Here is a 9,699-nt window from a genome sequence, read left to right on the forward strand (position 1 = left end):
TTTCCTCCTAGTAACAACTGAGTGAGGATTGCTCTAAGTTGCCCCCAAATAGATTGATGAGACTGGTGCATGTATGTCACACACACAGCCACTAGGTGGCGACATTTTAGTGTCCGTTTGTGTTCATTCTTTTCCTAGAGTTGCAGCTAGTTTCTAGGGACCAAGGAGGGGTTTTGTGTATTGTGGGTATTTTGTAGTGGGTGGGAGGTAGCACAAATGTTAACCGTCAAGATAGACTTGACCCCATTGGGTCTTCCGTCATTAGTTCGTGGAGATCGTTGTTATGCTCTTTGTCCCAAGCACCATTCCCAAAGCCTCTTCAGATCTGCTGGGTGGGTGGAGCGCAGATTCCCCATCTCAAGTCCACAGAACCACGGCGAAGCTTCTTGTCATCACACCTGTGGACGAACGTGCACTCATTTGACTAAGCACCTTGCTCTTTCTTAAGAGCCGTGTCTGGGATGAGGTCACAGAGGGGCTCCGAAGACCAACCTGATTCCACAACGTGGCTGGTATTTCTCCTGCTTCTTCTGAAGCTGGTGCAAGGAAACTTTAAGATCTTACTTTTTACTACTTTTTTTGGATTCTCCAAACCCATATCCAAGCACCTCCGCCATACCAGTCTCACTCTGAGGTAAGGAGAGGCCTCCAGCACCAACCTCTAAGCTATCTTAGAAACGGCCACTTAAGCAGCTTCCCCTTTGTCTCTCTCATTGGCCTCACAGGCTAAGGCAGGGAATCAAGGGGAGAATGGCTTCTCTACGTCTTCAGTTCCAAAATGTTTAGGTCTTGGCCTAGGAAGGCTTTAACCTAACAAGAATTTAACTGGTTACTCTTTTTTGCCCCATGCAATGTCATCCATATCCAAATTTTAAAAAAAGCATGTAAAATTATAATGCTGCCACATCACCCAATGATTGGTCTCTGCAGTGTATTCTAGTCTTATTTTGAAAAAAGGTCGTGCTTCCTTCTAATAATGTATTTTTAAAATACATGGTTAGATAAATTTTAAAAGGGTATAAAAAGTAACATAATTTAGTTTTCTCTCAAGGAACAAATGTCTCATCCAGATTCCTAGGGCAATTCCCAACCTCTTTTAAAGTGCTTAGTTGGTGTCAAAGTAGAAAGACCACTTAAAATTCCCGCTTGTACCCAGAGAGAGAGAGAGAAAGAGAGGGAGAAATTAGTGGGAAGAATGGTTCTTCATAAATGTTTTAAAAAAGAAAGAAACGTTCAAAACTCACTAACTAGTGAGTAAAGCTGAACGCTGAGCAATTTGATATTCATCAGAAAAAATAATTCTTTCCTTCCTCTTCACACTACAATTCCGTATTTAAGTCGGGTTTCAGGCACAGCTCCCATCAGCCCCAGACACTGGCCTGACTCGTGAGCACTGGCTTGGAACTTTGTGCAGCAGTTCTGCCTACTGAGAACCAAGCTGGGGGGAGGGGGAGGCCTGGCTCTGACAGAGAATCCACACGAGGAGCAGAGAGGGACAGCTGCTGCGACACTGATCACCCCCTTCCAGATATGGCAATAAAGGTCCTTGCTACTGGGAAGTAATACAGGTTACACTATTTCAATTACATGTAAGATAAATTGATCGGCAGTGGTGTCTAAGATGAAAAAGCATATCGCCCCCAAAAGGAAGTTGAGCGTAGTCAATACCGTAAAATTTAGACAGAAATTGGGCTTCTAGGTACAGTGAATTTGGCAAGAATGGAGCAGATTCAGTTTGAGGTTAAAATGGGCCCCTATGAAGCTCAGATGCCTGGGCAGAGGCTGTGCTCTGGGGCTTCTGGGCTGTGAGAATAACTGCACTACTAAACCAGTTTACTGAAAACAGGAACTTAGCATGGATTTTGGGAGGGTAAGCAGGAGCTCACCAAATCACTGAGCTAATTGTGAGGAAGACTGTGGTAGAGAAGGTGGCCAGAGGGCTGGAAACTAATGGGTGAGCCCCGTCCGTGATCATAGCTGGAAAATTCCATAACTGTTGGAGATGATGCAGAAACAGGCTTCAAATGTGGGCTCTTTCAATCCCTCTGCCATAGTCATTGGTTCCAGGGCAGGAAGCACAGCCCACAGATAACGTGTGTGTTAGAGGACAGAGTGGGGGTTACAGGACCAGGCTGTGGATAAGAGAGACGCAGAGGTGCCGTTTTTAAACCACATGGAGGAATTTGGCCTCTGTTGCTGTCTGCCAGTAGCTTCCCCTAGTTCTCAATCAGAATCTTCTGATGGGCTGTGGAAACCACAGTTGGCTTGGAAATTGCCCAGTTCAGTAAGTAGAGAACACAAAAGTGGAGCAAAGTGGGGCCGGGTGGGGCCAGGCATGCACAGAGCCATGGGCTGACCTGCAAAAGGGTGCATGGTCTTGGGGCAGGTGACTCTGTGCAACTATCCTACAGATCAAAACTAGTCAAACACCATACACCATGCAATTGACTCTTGAACAGTATGCCCAGTAGCACTGTGTTTTTAGACACTTCAGAAGTAAAAATTAGAAACATATAAATCCAGTGACAGCCATTTGCCCTTAGCTAATACATCACTCTGGATTCTTCTAGCTTGCCTTTGCTTGATTAGAATTTTGAGTAGATCAGAGAAGTCACATTTGTACTGTAAAATTTTAATGCACTCATCTCAGTCATTGACCTACTTCCCTGGTGTTTAAAAGGCACAGCCTGTGTAAACACACCTTTCTGCATGAGGCAATTCAGTCCTTGTTTTTCTTATGGAGTTTAAAGAGTTCAGGTATCAGTAATGCAACAACAACAACAACAAAACAGCATACATAACACAAAGTATCTGCTTAAATGTTCTGCGTTGTTTTTTGTCATTGTTTAGTTGTGTGGATTAAAGTAACTGGAATTTAAAGATACGCCTATAGACTGAAGAACAATTCTTGTTGAAAGGCTGCCCTCTTGTGACAATGTGCTGTATGTGTTCCTGGAAAAGCCTGACCCATGCCTTCTACAGTCTGACTCATAACAGTCCTTGAGAGAAATAAAACTTTATTATAGTTTAAGATTTATTTTTTTAATTTTTCTCTTTTTGAAAAAAATTTTTTAGCTTATTTATTTATTTATTTATCTTTAGAGGGGAAGGAGAGAGGGAGAGAAACATCAATGTATGGTTGCCTTTCGTGCGTCCCCTGCTGGGAGTTGGCCTGCAGGGAACCAGCCTGCAACCCAGGCATGTGCCCTGACTGGGAATCGAACCGCGATCCTCTGGTTCGCAGGCTCATGCTCAACCCACTGAGCTACACGAGCCAGGGCTTATAGTTTGAGATTTAAATGTATATATTCTGCTTATGTAGCATCTGTGGATAATGCATAGTATCAATTAGACAGATGTCCTAGGAGCTGAAGGTCTAACTGCATCTCCAATTTAACCAACACTACTAATGTATTTCCAACATCTATACCCGCTTATCTACTTTTAATACATTGGTTAAATTTCTCTATAAATTGAAGTTTCAGTGACGTGCATCATAAAATTTTATAAGTTAAGCTGTCATCTATATTATCATAACAATCAGTGAAATAATAAACATTATTGATAAAAATAAATAGTATGTCTTCTGGCTTTGAGCAGCTCTTGATCCAATGCAGGAGATAGATGATGTAGACAACCAATTACAAAGAAAAACCACAAATGCTGTGGTACAGATGTATGGACTGTACCTGGAAGCATAGAAGAGGAAGTGCTTCGCTTTGCTTTGCTTTTCTTTGCGGAACCAGGGGAATTGATTAGGATGAGGTAGCACCAGAACATTACTAAAATTTGAAGAAGCCACACTATTTTATTATATGTTGTGCATCCTTGAGAAGCTGGGGATTCATTCATGAAAATATTTAGTCCTTACTTTTAATGAAATAAATGTAATAGAGAAATCATGCTGTAAAGAATTTAAATGCAGTATGATAAGAGCTACAACGTTCTGTGGATTTTCTCTCCTTGGTTCCTCCGCCGTACTAAGAGAGACCCTTAAACAAGCAATAGAAAGATCCCTTCTTTCTAATGTGACGACATTACATGTAAAGATTCTAAAAGTTCTATAGCATAGATATCACCAATAGAATAAAGATTACGATCTCAAAAACTCTGCTAGGCAACTCCAGGGGGAGCTTCATTGATAAAAAGACATTGATACAAAAATGCATTTGAAGAGTTTGATTAAATTTTTCATGAAATGTGAGAATTTGTACATCATCTTAAATAATAGGTATAATTAATAAATGTAAGTAGATAACTGACATTTATCCACAGCATACCTTATACATTCAATTTTATTCACATGTAAACCTGGATTTTCTCAATAGGAAAACTTGGAAGAGCTCTATCTTTCTCCCCTTTCCCAACCCAGAATCATAAGTAGTCAATGATTTCTTCCAAGATTCCCAGGAATAGAAATAAAATAAAATAACATATAAGATACTTTATCATGATCTATCTTTTTAAAAAAGCTGAACAATGGAAAAATACCCTTATTCTGGAGAGGGAACAGCAGAGATACGATGCAGTTTGGGCCGAGGGAGTATGGATCTAACTCATTTGGGATCTATATGGTTGTAGGGCATGACTCTGTCACTTCCATCAGTGGCCCTTCAAGTAGCAGGCGCTGTGTCCTGTTAAAATAAACCCAGTGCAATTTTCAAGTGGGTGGTGTGCACAGTCCTTAATTGTGTCTCTTGTAGTGTCCATTCCATTTAAGCCTGCTTACAGGTTTTCCCCTAGGTTTTCTCTTTGATGGAGCTGGGAAGAGGTGACAGGAGGATCTCAGTGTGTTTTGGAGAAAGGGATGAAGACAATTATGCCACCTTAGAGGATCAATTTTCACAAAACATGAACTTTTCTTTTGCTCTTGCCAGACGGTTGTGGCAAAGCTGTACTGCACCCTCTGTTGAATCTCTCCATCTTTATTGCCCCGGCTTCTGTGACATCTTTCTTTGTCCCACTTCAGTGTGTCAGGACCCCAGCAGAGGAGGTATTAATAACCTTTCCAGTAAGGCACATGGGAGAGCTATATTTTATGTAAAAAGTAACACATGTGTGCTAATGTCCTTTCCTCACCCGAGAATGTTAAATAGCCCCTGGCTGGAATAACTCCATTTCTCTGACAGTACAAGACTCCCTAGACCCTGACCACCTGACCTGCCTGCATCACATCTGTCTTCCCTTTCTGCCTCATAGTCAGCAAAGCGCCAAGGCACGTTTGCTTCTATATAGCTCTCTCTGCACACACTAACCTTTCACCTTTCATCAAGAACCAACGTAATCATTCCTATTATCACTCAAGCCTTCCTTAACATCCTCACTGCAGCTCATACTCAACCTTTTCCCATACCACACCTTGGAATTACCATTATTTCTGCAAGCATCACATGGCATCTCAACATGTTTATATAAGTAGCTTTCCTAATACAATATGAGTTCCTTGAGTCTAAAACTTTGAGCTTTTCCCATGTTGAAATGATTGATTAAGATAATTAAGTACACAATAACCCCACTTCTTTCAAAGAGATGCATGAGGAATACTCGAGTGCTTAAAAAATATGTTAATGCTGCAAATGCAGGTCTTTGGAGATATACTCTAAAAAGTGTACGAAGGAATAGCCAGCACAATATAGAAAAAAAATGAACAAAGTTGGAAGACTGACACTACCCAAACTTAGACTTACTGAAAAGCTACAATAATAAGATGGTGTGGCCAAAGAACAGACTAGTAGCTCAGTGGAGCAGAATAGGGGATCCAGAAAGAGACACATAAATATAGTCAGCTGATCTTTGACAAAGGAGCAAAGGCAATAAAATGAAACTGTTATCATCTTTTCCACAATGGTGCTGGCACCACTGGAAAAAAAGAAATGCAAAAAAAAGAAATCTAGACAAAGACCTCGCTCTTCACAAAAATCAAATCAAAACAGATCATGGATCTAAATATAAAATTGTTAAAATCCTAGAAGGTGCCCTGGCTGGTGTAGCTCAGTGGATTGAGCACAGGCCTTCGAACCACACGATCGAGGTTCTATTCCCAGTCAGGGCACATGCCTGGGTTGCAGGCCAATTTCCAGCAGGGGACTCATGGGAGGCAACCATACATTGATATTTCTCTCCTTCTCTCTGCTTCCATTCCCCTCTAAAGATAAATAAATAAAATAAAATAAATTTTAAAATCCTAGAAGGTAACAGACAAAAAATCTTAAGTGACCTTTGATAGGGCCATGATTTTTTAGACACAGCACCAAAGACATAATCTATGAAAGTAATAATCAATTGACTTCATTAAAATAAACACTTCTCTTTGAAAGGCAATACACCAGGAGAATGAGACAAGCCACAGACTAGAAGAACATATTTGAAAAATACACATCTGATAGAAAACATACTCAAAAAATCATTCTTAAAACTCAACAATAAGGAAACAAACATTTCAACTGAAAAATGGCTGAAGATCCTAGCAGACAGTTTATCAAAGAAGATGTTAGGATGGCAAATAAGCATCTGAAAAAACGCTGAACATCATATGTCATTAGGGAAAGGCAGATTAAAACAACAGTGAGATTCTACTACACGTCTATTAGAATCCAAAATACAGGACCAACACCACCAAATGAGGAACAACAGGAACTGTCATTCATTGCTGGTGACAATGCAAATGGCACCGCCATTTTGTAAGACAGCGTGGTGGTTACTTACTAAACTAAACACACCTTTCCAATATGAGTCAATAATTGTGCTCCTTGGTATTTATCCAAAGAAATTGAAAACTCGTGTCTATACAAAAACCTACACATGGATGTTTATGATAGCCTTATTTATAATTTCCCAAACTTGGGAGCAGCCAAAATGTTCTTCAGTGGGTTAGTATATAAATCAACTGTGATACAGCTGGAGGATGAAATCTTATTCAGTGCTAAAAAGAAATGTCTATTTTCTGGACTTGTTCATTGGAAAGGGATATGACAGTGATCAGCACTGTTGGATGCCATCATCACATCCCTGCAGTACCTTCCAAATAATTTTTCTTTAACTTGTATTAAAAACTGTGTGTGCGTGTGTGTGGATAGATAGATAGATAGATAGATAGATGGATGAAGTATTATTTTGGGGTACAGACTATGTTGAAATAAGATTGTCCCTATGTTCAGTAACTCATTATTTAACAGACACTGTATNAATTTCCCAAACTTGGGAGCAGCCAAAAGGTTCTTCAGTGGGTTAGTATATAAATCAACTGTGATACAGCTGGAGGATGAAATCTTATTCAGTGCTAAAAAGAAATGTCTATTTTCTGGACTTGTTCATTGGAAAGGGATATGACAGTGATCAGCACTGTTGGATGCCATCATCACATCCCTGCAGTACCTTCCAAATAATTTTTCTTTAACTTGTATTAAAAACTGTGTGTGCGTGTGTGTGTGGATAGATAGATAGATAGATAGATAGATAGATAGATAGATAGATAATAGATAGATGAAGTATTATTTTTGGGTACAGACTATGGGAAAAAAGACTATGTTGAAATAAGATTGTCCCTATGTTCAGTAACTCATTATTTAACAGACACTGTATGTTTTCTTTTAGAATGAAAGTTTGGGGGGCCAGTGCCCTAGGGCATGTGGTTCTGAGTATATGTTTAGTTTGATCATTAAAATAAAACATGTTCTTAATAAACTCTAATTCCCTCTTTTTCTTTGTCTCTCAGTCTCCCTCTCATCCCATATCTCCCTACTTAAGGAGTGTTTTGCTAAGAATGAACCCACTTTCTAGTTTTCCATTTGTCACTCACTTTGAGAACCCTCATCTTAAAAGAAGTTTTCCTGATTAAATATCTCTATCAAGGGTTACAGGGTAACGCAACACAGCAGATATTGGAGAGTAAAATAATCCTTTGAAAACCATGACAAATTCAACTAGCAAATCCAGTGATTTCAGAATCTATACCTACAGTAGACTTAAAAACAAAAACTTCAAATGGTCTCTTTACTGAGAGTTAGCAAGGAAAGACCCGAAATTTATCATTCTTCTATGTGTTTAGAGTGTTAATTAATATTTTAATACTTTAGTGATATATGTGGAAGATTTTTTAAAATTCAGTTCTAAATGAAAATTATTTTTAAACACTATATTTGTCTTGACTAACATCATCTAATATTAAAATCTGGTTTTAATGCATTCTTAGAAAAGAGCTTAAGACATAGATAATTTTTAAATTTGTTTTGCTAGGAGAGCTCTTTGATCTCTAACCAGAACCACTGTAACATTTTCCTTGTTCTTCTGAATAGCCTGTGCACACTATTCTCTGCCCACTCTCCTCCAAGTAAGCTAAAAATTTACCGCTTCATTTATTTAATTGTGCATTCATCATTCAACACATATTTATGGAGCCTCTGAAACAGGCCAGTCATGCACCTGGACTCTGAAAATACAGATTCATGTAATACAAAATTTCCTAGTCTCAGGAAAATCACATTCTAGTGATGGATACAGACAAGTAACCAAAGGGCTTTATACCCCGTGCTGTTAAGAGATATGAAATGTCATCTCTGGGAAACAGAAGAGGAGGCAAAGGCAAGGGAAGAAGTGACCCTAGGAAAGAATACATTAACCATGGAAAAATCCCAAGAAAGGGTCCAAGTGAAAAGAAAGGTGTGAGGGCAAATCATGAGTTAAGAACTGGGAGGGGCGTGTGGGGGGAAAGGAGGAAAGAGTATTCCATAGGGTCCTAGTCAATCTGGGTGAATCTGTTGCTTTGAATCTTCAAACACTTTCTGTAATATTATGTTACATTTAAAGCACTTTAATCATTACTGCTAGTCTACATGCAAACACATTCTTCCATGTCCCTGGGAGACATAATTCAAATCCCAGCCAAGAGCCTAGGATTCCAGAAACTTAAGCCATAATACAGAAATCCAAATTCAATTCATCAACACCATCTGCATAACCAGCTGTTCACCTCCCCTCCCATATCTTTTTCTCTTTTCATGTGCCACATGTTCCTAGGGACAAAAATTATGAATAAAAGTGTTATCTGTGATTTGAAGTCCTGCATTTCCTATCTCCAATTCCATCCCTCTACTGTTTCTGACAAGATCATTTATGCCACCTGGAGAAGCAGCTTGTATTGTCAGAGGTTAGGACTCAAGCATTCGGTAACTTCTAGCAGTTTCTTTATCCTGAGATCTTAAAAGCACACATCAGAATCTGGCATCTGTGTCTGGAGATGTGACCATTCTGGTCACATTCAGCAAGCTCCACGGCATTCGGCTGGCATTCACCAGCCACATCGCAGTGTGCAAGCCAGGCTTCCCCTTCTTCCCAAGGCTGCTTCTCCAGAGGGTGTGGCTTCCTGTTGACCCACCCATTCATTTCCCCCGTTCACAGAAACTCACATAATGCCTGTTACGTACTCATGTACAGCAGATACTCATGCACAACAGCACATCTCTCTCCAGTCCTTTCAATTGTCCAGAGGACTCATTTCTTTTTTTTTCTCTGTCACTGAGGATGATAAAAGTTCGTAATTAGAAGGCATTTGTAAGGAAGAAATGAAATATTGCAAGTCAGACTTGCAGATAGTATTGTAAGTCACTGTGCACTTGCTATCACTATATCAATGTGAAAAGACAGGATTTATGTGTAAAGCCTAAGTGTTATGACTCACAAAAACATTTTTATGAATATAAC

The sequence above is a fragment of the Sturnira hondurensis genome, unplaced genomic scaffold (assembly GCF_014824575.4).
Source record: "Sturnira hondurensis isolate 20B ecotype Veracruz unplaced genomic scaffold, ASM1482457v3 Scaffold0010428, whole genome shotgun sequence".
NCBI lineage: Eukaryota > Metazoa > Chordata > Mammalia > Chiroptera > Phyllostomidae > Sturnira > Sturnira hondurensis.